A 22,186-nucleotide genomic window follows, 5' to 3' on the forward strand; every position below is an offset into this window, starting at 1 on the left:
CTTGGTATTCAGTAGAGCAAAACTGTTAATCCATCATGGTTTTCCAATCTTGGGGAATCTATGACAAGAGACGCTGATACTGCTGGACTCTAGAGGTGGAAGAACAACAGTGTAGATGTTCATCCCTCATCATTGTTGACCAGTCTTGGGGAGCCTATGACAAGGAACACCTTTACTGTAGGAAGCAAGTGGTGGAACAATGCCAAAGTAAAGGATTTCTAAATGTTGTGCATTCCCTGTAGTTTCAGTCCTCCTAGACACACTACGTGGATACATGCGATGGTATTAAACTGTTCTGAAAAACAATTTCAGCGTGTATGCAACCTCAAGAAAATTTTGCTCAAATATTAAGGTATTTACTGAGTAAAAATCACTAATGCGAACGGGGACTTGATCCCTGAAACCTCAGATATTAGGGTATGTACTCAGTAGAAACTCTCAATGCAATCTCCTCAATGAAGAGTGCACAGCCTGAAGAGGGACTTGAACTGTGGACCCTCAGATTGTCACACGATTGAATAGGCAGTCTCAAGAACATTTGGGTATAAACATGTTGATATGAATTTACAATAAACTATAAAGTGAATTGCATTGGGGAACCCACCACCTGAACAGGGACTTGAACCCTGGACCCTCAGATTAAAAGTCTGATGCTCTACCGACTGAGCTACCCAGGCTTCAAGAGGATTTTCAGGTGGACATATTTTTTTCATGCAGTCCAAATATACAACATTACATAGACTCACACTTTTATCCACACTGAAAATGTAGCCATAACTTGGTATTCAGTATAGCAAAACTGTTAATCCATCATGGTTTTCCAATCTTGGGGAATCTATGACAAGAAACGCTGATACTGCTGGACTCTAGAGGTGGAAGAACAACAGTGTAGACGTTCATCCCTCATCACTGTTGACCAGTCTTGGGGAGCCTATGACAAGGAACACCTTTATTGTAGGAAGCAAGTGGTGGAACAATGCCAAAGTAAAGGATTTCTATATGTTGTGCATTCCCTGTAGTTTCAGTCCTTCTAGACACACTACGTGGATACATGCGATGGTATTAAACTGTTCTGAAAAACAATTTCAGCGTGTATGCAACCTCAAGAACATTTTGCTCAAATATTAAGGTATTTACTGAGTAAAAATCACTAATGCGAACAGGGACTTGATCCCTGAAACCTCAGATATTAGGGTATGTACTCAGTAGAAACTCTCAATGCAATCTCCTCAATGAAGAGTGCACAGCCTGAAGAGGGACTTGAACTGTGGACCCTCAGATTGTCACACGATTGAATAGGCAGTCTCAAGAACATTTGGGTATAAACATGTTGATATCAATCTACAATAAACTTTAAAGTGAATTGCATCGGGGAACCCAGCACCCAAACAGGGAACCCTGGACCCTCAGATTAAAAGTCTGATGCTCTACCGACTGAGCTACCCAGGCTTCAAGAGGATTTTCAGGTGGACATATTTTTTCATGTAGTCCAAATACAACATTACATAGACTCACACTTTTATCCACACTGAAACTGTAACCATAACTTGGTATTCAGTAGAGCAAAACTGTTAATCCATCATGGTTTTCCAATCTTGGGGAATCTATGACAAGAAACGCTGATACTGCTGGACTCTAGAGGTGGAAGAACAACAGTGTAGATGTTCATCCCTCATCATTGTTGACCAGTCTTGGGGAGCCTATGACAAGGAACACCTTTACTGTAGGAAGCAAGTGGTGGAACAATGCCAAAGTAAAGGATTTCTAAATGTTGTGCATTCCCTGTAGTTTCAGTCCTCCTAGACACACTACGTGGATACATGCGATGGTATTAAACTGTTCTGAAAAACAATTTCAGCGTGTATGCAACCTCAAGAAAATTTTGCTCAAATATTAAGGTATTTACTGAGTAAAAATCACTAATGCGAACGGGGACTTGATCCCTGAAACCTCAGATATTAGGGTATGTACTCAGTAGAAACTCTCAATGCAATCTCCTCAATGAAGAGTGCACAGCCTGAAGAGGGACTTGAACTGTGGACCCTCAGATTGTCACACGATTGAATAGGCAGTCTCAAGAACATTTGGGTATAAACATGTTGATATGAATTTACAATAAACTGTAAAGTGAATTGCATTGGGGAACCCACCACCTGAACAGGGACTTGAACCCTGGACCCTCAGATTAAAAGTCTGATGCTCTACCGACTGAGCTACCCAGGCTTCAAGAGGATTTTCAGGTGGACATATTTTTTTCATGCAGTCCAAATATACAACATTACATAGACTCACACTTTTATCCACACTGAAAATGTAGCCATAACTTGGTATTCAGTATAGCAAAACTGTTAATCCATCATGGTTTTCCAATCTTGGGGAATCTATGACAAGAAACGCTGATACTGCTGGACTCTAGAGGTGGAAGAACAACAGTGTAGACGTTCATCCCTCATCACTGTTGACCAGTCTTGGGGAGCCTATGACAAGGAACACCTTTACTGTAGGAAGCAAGTGGTGGAACAATGCCAAAGTAAAGGATTTCTATATGTTGTGCATTCCCTGTAGTTTCAGTCCTTCTAGACACACTACGTGGATACATGCGATGGTATTAAACTGTTCTGAAAAACAATTTCAGCGTGTATGCAACCTCAAGAACATTTTGCTCAAATATTAAGGTATTTACTGAGTAAAAATCACTAATGCGAACAGGGACTTGATCCCTGAAACCTCAGATATTAGGGTATGTACTCAGTAGAAACTCTCAATGCAATCTCCTCAATGAAGAGTGCACAGCCTGAAGAGGGACTTGAACTGTGGACCCTCAGATTGTCACACGATTGAATAGGCAGTCTCAAGAACATTTGGGTATAAACATGTTGATATCAATCTACAATAAACTTTAAAGTGAATTGCATCGGGGAACCCAGCACCCAAACAGGGAACCCTGGACCCTCAGATTAAAAGTCTGATGCTCTACCGACTGAGCTACCCAGGCTTCAAGAGGATTTTCAGGTGGACATATTTTTTCATGTAGTCCAAATACAACATTACATAGACTCACACTTTTATCCACACTGAAACTGTAACCATAACTTGGTATTCAGTAGAGCAAAACTGTTAATCCATCATGGTTTTCCAATCTTGGGGAATCTATGACAAGAAACGCTGATACTGCTGGACTCTAGAGGTGGAAGAACAACAGTGTAGATGTTCATCCCTCATCATTGTTGACCAGTCTTGGGGAGCCTATGACAAGGAACACCTTTACTGTAGGAAGCAAGTGGTGGAACAATGCCAAAGTAAAGGATTTCTAAATGTTGTGCATTCCCTGTAGTTTCAGTCCTCCTAGACACACTACGTGGATACATGCGATGGTATTAAACTGTTCTGAAAAACAATTTCAGCGTGTATGCAACCTCAAGAAAATTTTGCTCAAATATTAAGGTATTTACTGAGTAAAAATCACTAATGCGAACGGGGACTTGATCCCTGAAACCTCAGATATTAGGGTATGTACTCAGTAGAAACTCTCAATGCAATCTCCTCAATGAAGAGTGCACAGCCTGAAGAGGGACTTGAACTGTGGACCCTCAGATTGTCACACGATTGAATAGGCAGTCTCAAGAACATTTGGGTATAAACATGTTGATATGAATTTACAATAAACTGTAAAGTGAATTGCATTGGGGAACCCACCACCTGAACAGGGACTTGAACCCTGGACCCTCAGATTAAAAGTCTGATGCTCTACCGACTGAGCTACCCAGGCTTCAAGAGGATTTTCAGGTGGACATATTTTTTTCATGCAGTCCAAATACAACATTACATAGACTCACACTTTTATCCACACTGAAAATGTAGCCATAACTTGGTATTCAGTATAGCAAAACTGTTAATCCATCATGGTTTTCCAATCTTGGGGAATCAATGACAAGAAACGCTGATACTGCTGGACTCTAGAGGTGGAAGAATAACACTGTAGACGTTCATCCCTCATCACTGTTGACCAGTCTTGGGGAGCCTATGACAAGGAACACCTTTACTGTAGGAAGCAAGTGGTGGAACAATGCCAAAGTAAAGGATTTCTAAATGTTGTGCATTCCCTGTAGTTTCAGTCCTTCTAGACACACTACGTGGATACATGCGATGGTATTAAACTGTTCTGAAAAACAATTTCAGCGTGTATGCAACCTCAAGAACATTTTGCTCAAATATTAAGGTATTTACTGAGTAAAAATCACTAATGCGAACAGGGACTTGATCCCTGAAACCTCAGATATTAGGGTATGTACTCAGTAGAAACTCTCAATGCAATCTCCTCAATGAAGAGTGCACAGCCTGAAGAGGGACTTGAACTGTGGACCCTCAGATTGTCACACGATTGAATAGGCAGTCTCAAGAACATTTGGATTTAAACATGTTGATATAAATTTCCAATAAAGTCTAACGTGAACATGGCATTGGTGAATCCACCATCTGAAAAGGAACCCTGGACCCTCAGATTAAAAGTCTGATGCTCTACCGACTGAGCTACCCAGGCTTCAAGAGGATTTTCAGGTGGACATATTTTTTCATGTAGTCCAAATACAACATTACATAGACTCACACTTTTATCCACACTGAAACTGTAACCATAACTTGGTATTCAGTAGAGCAAAACTGTTAATCCATCATGGTTTTCCAATCTTGGGGAATCTATGACAAGAAACGCTGATACTGCTGGACTCTAGAGGTGGAAGAACAACAGTGTAGATGTTCATCCCTCATCATTGTTGACCAGTCTTGGGGAGCCTATGACAAGGAACACCTTTACTGTAGGAAGCAAGTGGTGGAACAATGCCAAAGTAAAGGATTTCTAAATGTTGTGCATTCCCTGTAGTTTCAGTCCTCCTAGACACACTACGTGGATACATGCGATGGTATTAAACTGTTCTGAAAAACAATTTCAGCGTGTATGCAACCTCAAGAAAATTTTGCTCAAATATTAAGGTATTTACTGAGTAAAAATCACTAATGCGAACGGGGACTTGATCCCTGAAACCTCAGATATTAGGGTATGTACTCAGTAGAAACTCTCAATGCAATCTCCTCAATGAAGAGTGCACAGCCTGAAGAGGGACTTGAACTGTGGACCCTCAGATTGTCACACGATTGAATAGGCAGTCTCAAGAACATTTGGGTATAAACATGTTGATATGAATTTACAATAAACTGTAAAGTGAATTGCATTGGGGAACCCACCACCTGAACAGGGACTTGAACCCTGGACCCTCAGATTAAAAGTCTGATGCTCTACCGACTGAGCTACCCAGGCTTCAAGAGGATTTTCAGGTGGACATATTTTTTTCATGCAGTCCAAATATACAACATTACATAGACTCACACTTTTATCCACACTGAAAATGTAGCCATAACTTGGTATTCAGTATAGCAAAACTGTTAATCCATCATGGTTTTCCAATCTTGGGGAATCTATGACAAGAAACGCTGATACTGCTGGACTCTAGAGGTGGAAGAACAACAGTGTAGACGTTCATCCCTCATCACTGTTGACCAGTCTTGGGGAGCCTATGACAAGGAACACCTTTACTGTAGGAAGCAAGTGGTGGAACAATGCCAAAGTAAAGGATTTCTATATGTTGTGCATTCCCTGTAGTTTCAGTCCTTCTAGACACACTACGTGGATACATGCGATGGTATTAAACTGTTCTGAAAAACAATTTCAGCGTGTATGCAACCTCAAGAACATTTTGCTCAAATATTAAGGTATTTACTGAGTAAAAATCACTAATGCGAACAGGGACTTGATCCCTGAAACCTCAGATATTAGGGTATGTACTCAGTAGAAACTCTCAATGCAATCTCCTCAATGAAGAGTGCACAGCCTGAAGAGGGACTTGAACTGTGGACCCTCAGATTGTCACACGATTGAATAGGCAGTCTCAAGAACATTTGGGTATAAACATGTTGATATCAATCTACAATAAACTTTAAAGTGAATTGCATCGGGGAACCCAGCACCCAAACAGGGAACCCTGGACCCTCAGATTAAAAGTCTGATGCTCTACCGACTGAGCTACCCAGGCTTCAAGAGGATTTTCAGGTGGACATATTTTTTCATGTAGTCCAAATACAACATTACATAGACTCACACTTTTATCCACACTGAAACTGTAACCATAACTTGGTATTCAGTAGAGCAAAACTGTTAATCCATCATGGTTTTCCAATCTTGGGGAATCTATGACAAGAAACGCTGATACTGCTGGACTCTAGAGGTGGAAGAACAACAGTGTAGATGTTCATCCCTCATCATTGTTGACCAGTCTTGGGGAGCCTATGACAAGGAACACCTTTACTGTAGGAAGCAAGTGGTGGAACAATGCCAAAGTAAAGGATTTCTAAATGTTGTGCATTCCCTGTAGTTTCAGTCCTCCTAGACACACTACGTGGATACATGCGATGGTATTAAACTGTTCTGAAAAACAATTTCAGCGTGTATGCAACCTCAAGAAAATTTTGCTCAAATATTAAGGTATTTACTGAGTAAAAATCACTAATGCGAACGGGGACTTGATCCCTGAAACCTCAGATATTAGGGTATGTACTCAGTAGAAACTCTCAATGCAATCTCCTCAATGAAGAGTGCACAGCCTGAAGAGGGACTTGAACTGTGGACCCTCAGATTGTCACACGATTGAATAGGCAGTCTCAAGAACATTTGGGTATAAACATGTTGATATGAATTTACAATAAACTGTAAAGTGAATTGCATTGGGGAACCCACCACCTGAACAGGGACTTGAACCCTGGACCCTCAGATTAAAAGTCTGATGCTCTACCGACTGAGCTACCCAGGCTTCAAGAGGATTTTCAGGTGGACATATTTTTTTCATGCAGTCCAAATACAACATTACATAGACTCACACTTTTATCCACACTGAAAATGTAGCCATAACTTGGTATTCAGTATAGCAAAACTGTTAATCCATCATGGTTTTCCAATCTTGGGGAATCAATGACAAGAAACGCTGATACTGCTGGACTCTAGAGGTGGAAGAATAACACTGTAGACGTTCATCCCTCATCACTGTTGACCAGTCTTGGGGAGCCTATGACAAGGAACACCTTTACTGTAGGAAGCAAGTGGTGGAACAATGCCAAAGTAAAGGATTTCTAAATGTTGTGCATTCCCTGTAGTTTCAGTCCTTCTAGACACACTACGTGGATACATGCGATGGTATTAAACTGTTCTGAAAAACAATTTCAGCGTGTATGCAACCTCAAGAACATTTTGCTCAAATATTAAGGTATTTACTGAGTAAAAATCACTAATGCGAACAGGGACTTGATCCCTGAAACCTCAGATATTAGGGTATGTACTCAGTAGAAACTCTCAATGCAATCTCCTCAATGAAGAGTGCACAGCCTGAAGAGGGACTTGAACTGTGGACCCTCAGATTGTCACACGATTGAATAGGCAGTCTCAAGAACATTTGGATTTAAACATGTTGATATAAATTTCCAATAAAGTCTAACGTGAACATGGCATTGGTGAATCCACCATCTGAAAAGGAACCCTGGACCCTCAGATTAAAAGTCTGATGCTCTACCGACTGAGCTACCCAGGCTTCAAGAGGATTTTCAGGTGGACATATTTTTTCATGTAGTCCAAATACAACATTACATAGACTCACACTTTTATCCACACTGAAACTGTAACCATAACTTGGTATTCAGTAGAGCAAAACTGTTAATCCATCATGGTTTTCCAATCTTGGGGAATCTATGACAAGAAACGCTGATACTGCTGGACTCTAGAGGTGGAAGAACAACACTGTAGATGTTCATCCCTCATCACTGTTGACCAGTCTTGGGGAACCTATGACAAGGAACACCTTTACTGTTGGAAGCAAGTGGTGGAAGAATGCCAAAGTAAAGGATTTCTATATGTTGTGCATTCCCTGTAGTTTCAGTCCTTCTAGACACACTACGTGGATACATGCGATGGTATTAAACTGTTCTGAAAAACAATTTCAGCGTGTATGCAACCTCAAGAACATTTTGCTCAAATATTAAGGTATTTACTGAGTAAAAATCACTAATGCGAACATGGACTTGATCCCTGATACCTCAGATATTAGGGTATGTACTCAGTAGAAACTCTCAATGCAATCTCCTCAATGAAGAGTGCACAGCCTGAAGAGGGACTTGAACTGTAGACCCTCAGATTGTCACACGATTGAATAGGCAGTCTCAAGAACATTTAGATTTAAACATGTTGATATAAATTTCCAATAAAGTGTAACGTGAACATGGCATTGGTGAATCCACCATCTGAAAAGGAACCCTGGACCCTCAGATTAAAAGTCTGATGCTCTACCGACTGAGCTACCCAGGCTTCAAGAGGATTTTCAGGTGGACATATTTTTTTCATGTAGTCCAAATACAACATTACATAGACTCACACTTTTATCCACACTGAAAATGTAGCCATAACTTGGTATTCAGTATAGCAAAACTGTTAATCCATCATGGTTTTCCAATCTTGGGGAATCTATGACAAGAAACGCTGATACTGCTGGACTCTAGAGGTGGAAGAACAACAGTGTAGACGTTCATCCCTCATCACTGTTGACCAGTCTTGGGGAGCCTATGACAAGGAACACCTTTACTGTTGGAAGCAAGTGGTGGAACAATGCCAAAGTAAAGGATTTCTATATGTTGTGCATTCCCTGTAGTTTCAGTCCTTCTAGACACACTACGTGGATACATGCGATGGTATTAAACTGTTCTGAAAAACAATTTCAGCGTGTATGCAACCTCAAGAACATTTTGCTCAAATATTAAGGTATTTACTGAGTAAAAATCACTAATGCGAACAGGGACTTGATCCCTGAAACCTCAGATATTAGGGTATGTACTAAGTAGAAACTCTCAATGCAATCTCCTCAATGAAGAGTGCACAGCCTGAAGAGGGACTTGAACTGTGGACCCTCAGATTGTCACACGATTGAATAGGCAGTCTCAAGAACATTTGGGTATAAACATGTTGATATCAATTTACAATAAACTGTAAAGTGAATTATATTGGGGAACCTACCACCTGAACAGGGACTTGAACCCTGGACCCTCAGATTAAAAGTCTGATGCTCTACCGACTGAGCTACCCAGGCTTCAAGAGAATTTTCAGGTGGACATACTTTTTTCATGTAGTCCACATACAACATTACATAGACTCACACTTTTATCCACACTGAAAATGTAGCCATAACTTGGTATTCAGTATAGCAAAACTGTTAATCCATCATGGTTTTCCAATCTTGGGGAATCTATGACAAGAAACGCTGATACTGCTGGACTCTAGAGGTGGAAGAACAACACTGTAGATGTTCATCCCTCATCATTGTTGACCAGTCTTGGGGAACCTATGACAAGGAACACCTTTACTGTTGGAAGCAAGTGGTGGAACAATGCCAAAGTAAAGGATTTCTATATGTTGTGCATTCCCTGTAGTTTCAGTCCTTCTAGACACACTACGTGGATACATGCGATGGTATTAAACTGTTCTGAAAAACAATTTCAGCGTGTATGCAACCTCAAGAAAATTTTGCTCAAATATTAAGGTATTTACTGAGTAAAAATCACTAATGCGAACAGGGACTTGATCCCTGAAACCTCAGATATTAGGGTATGTACTCAGTAGAAACTCTCAATGCAATCTCCTCAATGAAGAGTGCACAGCCTGAAGAGGGACTTGAACTGTGGACCCTCAGATTGTCACACGATTGAATAGGCAGTCTCAAGAACATTTGGGTATAAACATGTTGACATCAATTTACAATAAACTGTAAAGTGAATTGCATTGGGGAACCCACCACCGGAACAGGGACTTGAACCCTGGACCCTCAGATTAAAAGTCTGATGCTCTACCGACTGAGCTACCCAGGCTTCAAGAGGATTTTCAGGTGGACATATTTTTTCATGTAGTCCAAATACAACATTACATAGACTCACACTTTTATCCACACTGAAACTGTAACCATAACTTGGTATTCAGTAGAGCAAAACTGTTAATCCATCATGGTTTTCCAATCTTGGGGAATCTCTGACAAGAAACGCTGATACTGCTGGACTCTAGAGGTGGAAGAACAACACTGTAGATGTTCATCCCTCATCATTGTTGACCAGTCTTGGGGAACCTATGACAAGGAACACCTTTACTGTTGGAAGCAAGTGGTGGAACAATGCCAAAGTAAAGGATTTCTATATGTTGTGCATTCCCTGTAGTTTCAGTCCTTCTAGACACACTACGTGGATACATGCGATGGTATTAAACTGTTCTGAAAAACAATTTCAGCGTGTATGCAACCTCAAGAAAATTTTGCTCAAATATTAAGGTATTTAGTGAGTAAAAATCCCCAATGCGAACAGGGACTTGATCCCTGAAACCTCAGATATTAGGGTACGTACTCAGTAGAAATTCTCAATGCAATCTCCTCAATGAAGAGTGCACAGCCTGAAGAGGGACTTGAACTGTGGACCCTCAGATTGTCACACGATTGAATAGGCAGTCTCAAGAACATTTAGATTTAAACATGTTGATATAAATTTCCAATAAAGTGTAACGTGAACATGGCATTGGTGAATCCACCATCTGAAAAGGAACCCTGGACCCTCAGATTAAAAGTCTGATGCTCTACCGACTGAGCTACCCAGGCTTCAAGAGGATTTTCAGGTGGACATATTTTTTTCATGCAGTCCAAATACAACATTACATAGACTCACACTTTTATCCACACTGAAAATGTAGCCATAACTTGGTATTCAGTATAGCAAAACTGTTAATCCATCATGGTTTTCCAATCTTGGGGAATCTATGACAAGAAACGCTGATACTGCTGGACTCTAGAGGTGGAAGAACAACAGTGTAGACGTTCATCCCTCATCACTGTTGACCAGTCTTGGGGAGCCTATGACAAGGAACACCTTTACTGTAGGAAGCAAGTGGTGGAACAATGCCAAAGTAAAGGATTTCTATATGTTGTGCATTCCGTGTAGTTTCAGTCCTTCTAGACACACTACGTGGATACATGCGATGGTATTAAACTGTTCTGAAAAACAATTTCAGCGTGTATGCAACCTCAAGAACATTTTGCTCAAATATTAAGGTATTTACTGAGTAAAAATCACTAATGCGAACAGGGACTTGATCCCTGAAACCTCAGATATTAGGGTATGTACTCAGTAGAAACTCTCAATGCAATCTCCTCAATGAAGAGTGCACAGCCTGAAGAGGGACTTGAACTGTGGACCCTCAGATTGTCACACGATTGAATAGGCAGTCTCAAGAACATTTGGGTATAAACATGTTGATATCAATTTACAATAAACTTTAAAGTGAATTGCATCGGGGAACCCAGCACCTGAACAGGGACTTGAACCCTGGACCCTCAGATTAAAAGTCTGATGCTCTACCGACTGAGCTACCCAGGCTTCAAGAGGATTTTCAGGTGGACATATTTTTTCATGTAGTACAAATACAACATTACATAGACTCACACTTTTATCCACACTGAAAATGTAGCCATAACTTGGTATTAAGTATAGCAAAACTGTTAATCCATCATGGTTTTCCAATCTTGGGGAATCTATGACAAGAAACGCTGATACTGCTGGACTCTAGAGGTGGAAGAACAACACTGTAGATGTTCATCCCTCATCATTGTTGACCAGTCTTGGGGAACCTATGACAAGGAACACCTTTACTGTTGGAAGCAAGTGGTGGAACAATGCCAAAGTAAAGGATTTCTATATGTTGTGCATTCCCTGTAGTTTCAGTCCTTCTAGACACACTACGTGGATACATGCGATGGTATTAAACTGTTCTGAAAAACAATTTCAGCGTGTATGCAACCTCAAGAAAATTTTGCTCAAATATTAAGGTATTTACTGAGTAAAAATCACTAATGCGAACGGGGACTTGATCCCTGAAACCTCAGATATTAGGGTATGTACTCAGTAGAAACTCTCAATGCAATCTCCTCAATGAAGAGTGCACAGCCTGAAGAGGGACTTGAACTGTGGACCCTCAGATTGTCACACGATTGAATAGGCAGTCTCAAGAACATTTGGGTATAAACATGTTGATATGAATTTACAATAAACTGTAAAGTGAATTGCATTGGGGAACCCACCACCTGAACAGGGACTTGAACCCTGGACCCTCAGATTAAAAGTCTGATGCTCTACCGACTGAGCTACCCAGGCTTCAAGAGGATTTTCAGGTGGACATATTTTTTTCATGCAGTCCAAATACAACATTACATAGACTCACACTTTTATCCACACTGAAAATGTAGCCATAACTTGGTATTCAGTATAGCAAAACTGTTAATCCATCATGGTTTTCCAATCTTGGGGAATCAATGACAAGAAACGCTGATACTGCTGGACTCTAGAGGTGGAAGAATAACACTGTAGACGTTCATCCCTCATCACTGTTGACCAGTCTTGGGGAGCCTATGACAAGGAACACCTTTACTGTAGGAAGCAAGTGGTGGAACAATGCCAAAGTAAAGGATTTCTAAATGTTGTGCATTCCCTGTAGTTTCAGTCCTTCTAGACACACTACGTGGATACATGCGATGGTATTAAACTGTTCTGAAAAACAATTTCAGCGTGTATGCAACCTCAAGAACATTTTGCTCAAATATTAAGGTATTTACTGAGTAAAAATCACTAATGCGAACAGGGACTTGATCCCTGAAACCTCAGATATTAGGGTATGTACTCAGTAGAAACTCTCAATGCAATCTCCTCAATGAAGAGTGCACAGCCTGAAGAGGGACTTGAACTGTGGACCCTCAGTTTGTCACACGATTGAATAGGCAGTCTCAAGAACATTTGGATTTAAACATGTTGATATAAATTTCCAATAAAGTCTAACGTGAACATGGCATTGGTGAATCCACCATCTGAAAAGGAACCCTGGACCCTCAGATTAAAAGTCTGATGCTCTACCGACTGAGCTACCCAGGCTTCAAGAGGATTTTCAGGTGGACATATTTTTTCATGTAGTCCAAATACAACATTACATAGACTCACACTTTTATCCACACTGAAACTGTAACCATAACTTGGTATTCAGTAGAGCAAAACTGTTAATCCATCATGGTTTTCCAATCTTGGGGAATCTATGACAAGAAACGCTGATACTGCTGGACTCTAGAGGTGGAAGAACAACAGTGTAGATGTTCATCCCTCATCATTGTTGACCAGTCTTGGGGAGCCTATGACAAGGAACACCTTTACTGTAGGAAGCAAGTGGTGGAAGAATGCCAAAGTAAAGGATTTCTAAATGTTGTGCATTCCCTGTAGTTTCAGTCCTTCTAGACACACTACGTGGATACATGCGATGGTATTAAACTGTTCTGAAAAACAATTTCAGCGTGTATGCAACCTCAAGAACATTTTGCTCAAATATTAAGGTATTTACTGAGTAAAAATCACTAATGCGAACATGGACTTGATCCCTGAAACCTCAGATATTAGGGTATGTACTCAGTAGAAACTCTCAATGCAATCTCCTCAATGAAGAGTGCACAGCCTGAAGAGGGACTTGAACTGTGGACCCTCAGATTGTCACAGGATTGAATAGGCAGTCTCAAGAACATTTGGGTATAAACATGTTGATATAAATTTCCAATAAAGTGTAACGTGAACATGGCATTGGTGAATCCACCATCTGAAAAGGAACCCTGGACCCTCAGATTAAAAGTCTGATGCTCTACCGACTGAGCTACCCAGGCTTCAAGAGGATTTTCAGGTGGACATATTTTTTCATGTAGTCCAAATACAACATTACATAGACTCACACTTTTATCCACACTGAAACTGTAACCATAACTTGGTATTCAGTAGAGCAAAACTGTTAATCCATCATGGTTTTCCAATCTTGGGGAATCTATGACAAGAAACGCTGATACTGCTGGACTCTAGAGGTGGAAGAACAACAGTGTAGACGTTCATCCCTCATCACTGTTGACCAGTCTTGGGGAGCCTATGACAAGGAACACCTTTACTGTAGGAAGCAAGTGGTGGAACAATGCCAAAGTAAAGGATTTCTATATGTTGTGCATTCCCTGTAGTTTCAGTCCTTCTAGACACACTACGTGGATACATGCGATGGTATTAAACTGTTCTGAAAAACAATTTCAGCGTGTATGCAACCTCAAGAACATTTTGCTCAAATATTAAGGTATTTACTGAGTAAAAATCACTAATGCGAACAGGGACTTGATCCCTGAAACCTCAGATATTAGGGTATGTACTCAGTAGAAACTCTCAATGCAATCTCCTCAATGAAGAGTGCACAGCCTGAAGAGGGACTTGAACTGTGGACCCTCAGATTGTCACACGATTGAATAGGCAGTCTCAAGAACATTTGGATTTAAACATGTTGATATAAATATCCAATAAAGGTTAACGTGAACATGGCATTGGTAAATCCACCATCTGAAAAGGAACCCTGGACCCTCAGATTAAAAGTCTGATGCTCTACCGACTGAGCTACCCAGGCTTCGAGAGGATTTTCAGGTGGACATATTTTTTCATGTAGTCCAAATACAACATTACATAGACTCACACTTTTATCCACAGTGAAACTGTAACCATAACTTGGTATTCAGTAGAGCAAAACTGTTAATTCATCATGGTTTTCCAATCTTGGGGAATCTATGACAAGAAACGCTGATACTGCTGGACTCTAGAGGTGGAAGAACAACAGTGTAGATGTTCATCCCTCATCATTGTTGACCAGTCTTGGGGAGCCTATGAAAAGGAACACCTTTACTGTAGGAAGCAAGTGGTGGAACAATGCCAAAGTAAAGGATTTCTAAATGTTGTGCATTCCCCGTAGTTTCAGTCCTTCTAGACACACTACGTGGATACATGCGATGGTATTAAACTGTTCTGAAAAACAATTTCAGCGTGTATGCAACCTCAAGAACATTTTGCTCAAATATTAAGGTATTTACTGAGTAAAAAACCCCCAATGCGAACAGGGACTTGATCCCTGAAACCTCAGATATTAGGGTATGTACTCAGTAGAAATTCTCAATGCAATCTCCTCAATGAAGAGTGCACAGCCTGAAGAGGGACTTGAACTGTGGACCCTCAGATTGTCACACGATTGAATAGGCAGTCTCAAGAACATTTGGGTATAAACATGTTGATATGAATTTACAATAAACTTTAAAGTGAATTGCATCGGGGAACCCAGCACCCAAACAGGGAACCCTGGACCCTCAGATTAAAAGTCTGATGCTCTACCGACTGAGCTACCCAGGCTTCAAGAGGATTTTCAGGTGGACATATTTTTTCATGTAGTCCAAATACAACATTACATAGACTCACACTTTTATCCACACTGAAACTGTAACCATAACTTGGTATTCAGTAGAGCAAAACTGTTAATCCATCATGGTTTTCCAATCTTGGGGAATCTATGACAAGAAACGCTGATACTGCTGGACTCTAGAGGTGGAAGAACAACAGTGTAGATGTTCATCCCTCATCATTGTTGACCAGTCTTGGGGAGCCTATGACAAGGAACACCTTTACTGTAGGAAGCAAGTGGTGGAACAATGCCAAAGTAAAGGATTTCTAAATGTTGTGCATTCCCTGTAGTTTCAGTCCTCCTAGACACACTACGTGGATACATGCGATGGTATTAAACTGTTCTGAAAAACAATTTCAGCGTGTATGCAACCTCAAGAAAATTTTGCTCAAATATTAAGGTATTTACTGAGTAAAAATCACTAATGCGAACGGGGACTTGATCCCTGAAACCTCAGATATTAGGGTATGTACTCAGTAGAAACTCTCAATGCAATCTCCTCAATGAAGAGTGCACAGCCTGAAGAGGGACTTGAACTGTGGACCCTCAGATTGTCACACGATTGAATAGGCAGTCTCAAGAACATTTGGGTATAAACATGTTGATATGAATTTACAATAAACTGTAAAGTGAATTGCATTGGGGAACCCACCACCTGAACAGGGACTTGAACCCTGGACCCTCAGATTAAAAGTCTGATGCTCTACCGACTGAGCTACCCAGGCTTCAAGAGGATTTTCAGGTGGACATATTTTTTTCATGCAGTCCAAATACAACATTACATAGACTCACACTTTTATCCACACTGAAAATGTAGCCATAACTTGGTATTCAGTATAGCAAAACTGTTAATCCATCATGGTTTTCCAATCTTGGGGAATCAATGACAAGAAACGCTGATACTGCTGGACTCTAGAGGTGGAAGAATAACACTGTAGACGTTCATCCCTCATCACTGTTGACCAGTCTTGGGGAGCCTATGACAAGGAACACCTTTACTGTAGGAAGCAAGTGGTGGAACAATGCCAAAGTAAAGGATTTCTATATGTTGTGCATTCCCTGTAGTTTCAGTCCTTCTAGACACACTACGTGGATACATGCGATGGTATTAAACTGTTCTGAAAAACAATTTCAGCGTGTATGCAACCTCAAGAACATTTTGCTCAAATATTAAGGTATTTACTGAGTAAAAATCACTAATGCGAACAGGGACTTGATCCCTGAAACCTCAGATATTAGGGTATGTACTCAGTAGAAACTCTCAATGCAATCTCCTCAATGAAGAGTGCACAGCCTGAAGAGGGACTTGAACTGTGGACCCTCAGATTGTCACACGATTGAATAGGCAGTCTCAAGAACATTTGGATTTAAACATGTTGATATAAATTTCCAATAAAGTCTAACGTGAACATGGCATTGGTGAATCCACCATCTGAAAAGGAACCCTGGACCCTCAGATTAAAAGTCTGATGCTCTACCGACTGAGCTACCCAGGCTTCAAGAGGATTTTCAGGTGGACATATTTTTTCATGTAGTCCAAATACAACATTACATAGACTCACACTTTTATCCACACTGAAACTGTAACCATAACTTGGTATTCAGTAGAGCAAAACTGTTAATCCATCATGGTTTTCCAATCTTGGGGAATCTATGACAAGAAACGCTGATACTGCTGGACTCTAGAGGTGGAAGAACAACACTGTAGATGTTCATCCCTCATCACTGTTGACCAGTCTTGGGGAACCTATGACAAGGAACACCTTTACTGTTGGAAGCAAGTGGTGGAAGAATGCCAAAGTAAAGGATTTCTATATGTTGTGCATTCCCTGTAGTTTCAGTCCTTCTAGACACACTACGTGGATACATGCGATGGTATTAAACTGTTCTGAAAAACAATTTCAGCGTGTATGCAACCTCAAGAACATTTTGCTCAAATATTAAGGTATTTACTGAGTAAAAATCACTAATGCGAACATGGACTTGATCCCTGATACCTCAGATATTAGGGTATGTACTCAGTAGAAACTCTCAATGCAATCTCCTCAATGAAGAGTGCACAGCCTGAAGAGGGACTTGAACTGTAGACCCTCAGATTGTCACACGATTGAATAGGCAGTCTCAAGAACATTTAGATTTAAACATGTTGATATAAATTTCCAATAAAGTGTAACGTGAACATGGCATTGGTGAATCCACCATCTGAAAAGGAACCCTGGACCCTCAGATTAAAAGTCTGATGCTCTACCGACTGAGCTACCCAGGCTTCAAGAGGATTTTCAGGTGGACATATTTTTTTCATGTAGTCCAAATACAACATTACATAGACTCACACTTTTATCCACACTGAAAATGTAGCCATAACTTGGTATTCAGTATAGCAAAACTGTTAATCCATCATGGTTTTCCAATCTTGGGGAATCTATGACAAGAAACGCTGATACTGCTGGACTCTAGAGGTGGAAGAACAACAGTGTAGACGTTCATCCCTCATCACTGTTGACCAGTCTTGGGGAGCCTATGACAAGGAACACCTTTACTGTTGGAAGCAAGTGGTGGAACAATGCCAAAGTAAAGGATTTCTATATGTTGTGCATTCCCTGTAGTTTCAGTCCTTCTAGACACACTACGTGGATACATGCGATGGTATTAAACTGTTCTGAAAAACAATTTCAGCGTGTATGCAACCTCAAGAACATTTTGCTCAAATATTAAGGTATTTACTGAGTAAAAATCACTAATGCGAACAGGGACTTGATCCCTGAAACCTCAGATATTAGGGTATGTACTAAGTAGAAACTCTCAATGCAATCTCCTCAATGAAGAGTGCACAGCCTGAAGAGGGACTTGAACTGTGGACCCTCAGATTGTCACACGATTGAATAGGCAGTCTCAAGAACATTTGGGTATAAACATGTTGATATCAATTTACAATAAACTGTAAAGTGAATTATATTGGGGAACCTACCACCTGAACAGGGACTTGAACCCTGGACCCTCAGATTAAAAGTCTGATGCTCTACCGACTGAGCTACCCAGGCTTCAAGAGGATTTTCAGGTGGACATATTTTTTCATGTAGTACAAATACAACATTACATAGACTCACACTTTTATCCACACTGAAAATGTAGCCATAACTTGGTATTAAGTATAGCAAAACTGTTAATCCATCATGGTTTTCCAATCTTGGGGAATCTATGACAAGAAACGCTGATACTGCTGGACTCTAGAGGTGGAAGAACAACACTGTAGATGTTCATCCCTCATCATTGTTGACCAGTCTTGGGGAACCTATGACAAGGAACACCTTTACTGTTGGAAGCAAGTGGTGGAACAATGCCAAAGTAAAGGATTTCTATATGTTGTGCATTCCCTGTAGTTTCAGTCCTTCTAGACACACTACGTGGATACATGCGATGGTATTAAACTGTTCTGAAAAACAATTTCAGCGTGTATGCAACCTCAAGAAAATTTTGCTCAAATATTAAGGTATTTACTGAGTAAAAATCACTAATGCGAACGGGGACTTGATCCCTGAAACCTCAGATATTAGGGTATGTACTCAGTAGAAACTCTCAATGCAATCTCCTCAATGAAGAGTGCACAGCCTGAAGAGGGACTTGAACTGTGGACCCTCAGATTGTCACACGATTGAATAGGCAGTCTCAAGAACATTTGGGTATAAACATGTTGATATGAATTTACAATAAACTGTAAAGTGAATTGCATTGGGGAACCCACCACCTGAACAGGGACTTGAACCCTGGACCCTCAGATTAAAAGTCTGATGCTCTACCGACTGAGCTACCCAGGCTTCAAGAGGATTTTCAGGTGGACATATTTTTTTCATGCAGTCCAAATACAACATTACATAGACTCACACTTTTATCCACACTGAAAATGTAGCCATAACTTGGTATTCAGTATAGCAAAACTGTTAATCCATCATGGTTTTCCAATCTTGGGGAATCAATGACAAGAAACGCTGATACTGCTGGACTCTAGAGGTGGAAGAATAACACTGTAGACGTTCATCCCTCATCACTGTTGACCAGTCTTGGGGAGCCTATGACAAGGAACACCTTTACTGTAGGAAGCAAGTGGTGGAACAATGCCAAAGTAAAGGATTTCTAAATGTTGTGCATTCCCTGTAGTTTCAGTCCTTCTAGACACACTACGTGGATACATGCGATGGTATTAAACTGTTCTGAAAAACAATTTCAGCGTGTATGCAACCTCAAGAAAATTTTGCTCAAATATTAAGGTATTTACTGAGTAAAAATCACTAATGCGAACGGGGACTTGATCCCTGAAACCTCAGATATTAGGGTATGTACTCAGTAGAAACTCTCAATGCAATCTCCTCAATGAAGAGTGCACAGCCTGAAGAGGGACTTGAACTGTGGACCCTCAGATTGTCACACGATTGAATAGGCAGTCTCAAGAACATTTGGGTATAAACATGTTGATATGAATTTACAATAAACTGTAAAGTGAATTGCATTGGGGAACCCACCACCTGAACAGGGACTTGAACCCTGGACCCTCAGATTAAAAGTCTGATGCTCTACCGACTGAGCTACCCAGGCTTCAAGAGGATTTTCAGGTGGACATATTTTTTTCATGCAGTCCAAATACAACATTACATAGACTCACACTTTTATCCACACTGAAAATGTAGCCATAACTTGGTATTCAGTATAGCAAAACTGTTAATCCATCATGGTTTTCCAATCTTGGGGAATCTATGACAAGAAACGCTGATACTGCTGGACTCTAGAGGTGGAAGAACAACAGTGTAGACGTTCATCCCTCATCACTGTTGACCAGTCTTGGGGAGCCTATGACAAGGAACACCTTTACTGTTGGAAGCAAGTGGTGGAACAATGCCAAAGTAAAGGATTTCTATATGTTGTGCATTCCCTGTAGTTTCAGTCCTTCTAGACACACTACGTGGATACATGCGATGGTATTAAACTGTTCTGAAAAACAATTTCAGCGTGTATGCAACCTCAAGAACATTTTGCTCAAATATTAAGGTATTTACTGAGTAAAAATCACTAATGCGAACAGGGACTTGATCCCTGAAACCTCAGATATTAGGGTATGTACTAAGTAGAAACTCTCAATGCAATCTCCTCAATGAAGAGTGCACAGCCTGAAGAGGGACTTGAACTGTGGACCCTCAGATTGTCACACGATTGAATAGGCAGTCTCAAGAACATTTGGGTATAAACATGTTGATATCAATTTACAATAAACTGTAAAGTGAATTATATTGGGGAACCTACCACCTGAACAGGGACTTGAACCCTGGACCCTCAGATTAAAAGTCTGATGCTCTACCGACTGAGCTACCCAGGCTTCAAGAGAATTTTCAGGTGGACATACTTTTTTCATGTAGTCCACATACAACATTACATAGACTCACACTTTTATCCACACTGAAAATGTAGCCATAACTTGGTATTCAGTATAGCAAAACTGTTAATCCATCATGGTTTTCCAATCTTGGGGAATCTATGACAAGAAACGCTGATACTGCTGGACTCTAGAGGTGGAAGAACAACACTGTAGATGTTCATCCCTCATCATTGTTGACCAGTCTTGGGGAACCTATGACAAGGAACACCTTTACTGTTGGAAGCAAGTGGTGGAACAATGCCAAAGTAAAGGATTTCTATATGTTGTGCATTCCCTGTAGTTTCAGTCCTTCTAGACACACTACGTGGATACATGCGATGGTATTAAACTGTTCTGAAAAACAATTTCAGCGTGTATGCAACCTCAAGAAAATTTTGCTCAAATATTAAGGTATTTACTGAGTAAAAATCACTAATGCGAACAGGGACTTGATCCCTGAAACCTCAGATATTAGGGTATGTACTCAGTAGAAACTCTCAATGCAATCTCCTCAATGAAGAGTGCACAGCCTGAAGAGGGACTTGAACTGTGGACCCTCAGATTGTCACACGATTGAATAGGCAGTCTCAAGAACATTTGGGTATAAACATGTTGACATCAATTTACAATAAACTGTAAAGTGAATTGCATTGGGGAACCCACCACCGGAACAGGGACTTGAACCCTGGACCCTCAGATTAAAAGTCTGATGCTCTACCGACTGAGCTACCCAGGCTTCAAGAGGATTTTCAGGTGGACATATTTTTTCATGTAGTCCAAATACAACATTACATAGACTCACACTTTTATCCACACTGAAACTGTAACCATAACTTGGTATTCAGTAGAGCAAAACTGTTAATCCATCATGGTTTTCCAATCTTGGGGAATCTCTGACAAGAAACGCTGATACTGCTGGACTCTAGAGGTGGAAGAACAACACTGTAGATGTTCATCCCTCATCATTGTTGACCAGTCTTGGGGAACCTATGACAAGGAACACCTTTACTGTTGGAAGCAAGTGGTGGAACAATGCCAAAGTAAAGGATTTCTATATGTTGTGCATTCCCTGTAGTTTCAGTCCTTCTAGACACACTACGTGGATACATGCGATGGTATTAAACTGTTCTGAAAAACAATTTCAGCGTGTATGCAACCTCAAGAAAATTTTGCTCAAATATTAAGGTATTTAGTGAGTAAAAATCCCCAATGCGAACAGGGACTTGATCCCTGAAACCTCAGATATTAGGGTACGTACTCAGTAGAAATTCTCAATGCAATCTCCTCAATGAAGAGTGCACAGCCTGAAGAGGGACTTGAACTGTGGACCCTCAGATTGTCACACGATTGAATAGGCAGTCTCAAGAACATTTAGATTTAAA

General features: G+C 40.5%; 15 non-coding genes across 15 annotated transcripts; all 15 read right to left on the minus strand.

Annotated features, from left to right (window-relative positions):
- Positions 1-604: 604 nt before the first annotated feature.
- trnak-uuu lies at positions 605-677 on the minus strand. The gene has a single exon. It is a non-coding gene; the product is annotated as a tRNA-Lys (tRNA).
- Positions 678-2,150: 1,473 nt separating this feature from the next.
- On the minus strand, positions 2,151-2,223 carry trnak-uuu. The gene has a single exon. It is a non-coding gene; the product is annotated as a tRNA-Lys (tRNA).
- Positions 2,224-3,696: 1,473 nt separating this feature from the next.
- On the minus strand, positions 3,697-3,769 carry trnak-uuu. The gene has a single exon. It is a non-coding gene; the product is annotated as a tRNA-Lys (tRNA).
- A 1,472-nt stretch (positions 3,770-5,241) lies between these two features.
- Positions 5,242-5,314, minus strand: trnak-uuu. The gene has a single exon. It is a non-coding gene; the product is annotated as a tRNA-Lys (tRNA).
- A 1,473-nt stretch (positions 5,315-6,787) lies between these two features.
- trnak-uuu lies at positions 6,788-6,860 on the minus strand. The gene has a single exon. It is a non-coding gene; the product is annotated as a tRNA-Lys (tRNA).
- A 2,243-nt stretch (positions 6,861-9,103) lies between these two features.
- trnak-uuu lies at positions 9,104-9,176 on the minus strand. Its single transcript has one exon. It is a non-coding gene; the product is annotated as a tRNA-Lys (tRNA).
- A 702-nt stretch (positions 9,177-9,878) lies between these two features.
- On the minus strand, positions 9,879-9,951 carry trnak-uuu. Its single transcript has one exon. It is a non-coding gene; the product is annotated as a tRNA-Lys (tRNA).
- A 1,472-nt stretch (positions 9,952-11,423) lies between these two features.
- On the minus strand, positions 11,424-11,496 carry trnak-uuu. The gene has a single exon. It is a non-coding gene; the product is annotated as a tRNA-Lys (tRNA).
- A 701-nt stretch (positions 11,497-12,197) lies between these two features.
- trnak-uuu lies at positions 12,198-12,270 on the minus strand. Its single transcript has one exon. It is a non-coding gene; the product is annotated as a tRNA-Lys (tRNA).
- Positions 12,271-16,052: 3,782 nt separating this feature from the next.
- trnak-uuu lies at positions 16,053-16,125 on the minus strand. Its single transcript has one exon. It is a non-coding gene; the product is annotated as a tRNA-Lys (tRNA).
- A 2,243-nt stretch (positions 16,126-18,368) lies between these two features.
- On the minus strand, positions 18,369-18,441 carry trnak-uuu. Its single transcript has one exon. It is a non-coding gene; the product is annotated as a tRNA-Lys (tRNA).
- A 701-nt stretch (positions 18,442-19,142) lies between these two features.
- Positions 19,143-19,215, minus strand: trnak-uuu. The gene has a single exon. It is a non-coding gene; the product is annotated as a tRNA-Lys (tRNA).
- A 702-nt stretch (positions 19,216-19,917) lies between these two features.
- On the minus strand, positions 19,918-19,990 carry trnak-uuu. Its single transcript has one exon. It is a non-coding gene; the product is annotated as a tRNA-Lys (tRNA).
- Positions 19,991-20,692: 702 nt separating this feature from the next.
- On the minus strand, positions 20,693-20,765 carry trnak-uuu. The gene has a single exon. It is a non-coding gene; the product is annotated as a tRNA-Lys (tRNA).
- Positions 20,766-21,467: 702 nt separating this feature from the next.
- trnak-uuu lies at positions 21,468-21,540 on the minus strand. Its single transcript has one exon. It is a non-coding gene; the product is annotated as a tRNA-Lys (tRNA).
- Between the last annotated feature and the right edge of the window lie 646 nt (positions 21,541-22,186).

This window comes from Scophthalmus maximus, chromosome 13 (genome assembly GCF_022379125.1).
Source record: "Scophthalmus maximus strain ysfricsl-2021 chromosome 13, ASM2237912v1, whole genome shotgun sequence".
In the NCBI taxonomy this organism is placed as follows: domain Eukaryota; kingdom Metazoa; phylum Chordata; class Actinopteri; order Pleuronectiformes; family Scophthalmidae; genus Scophthalmus; species Scophthalmus maximus.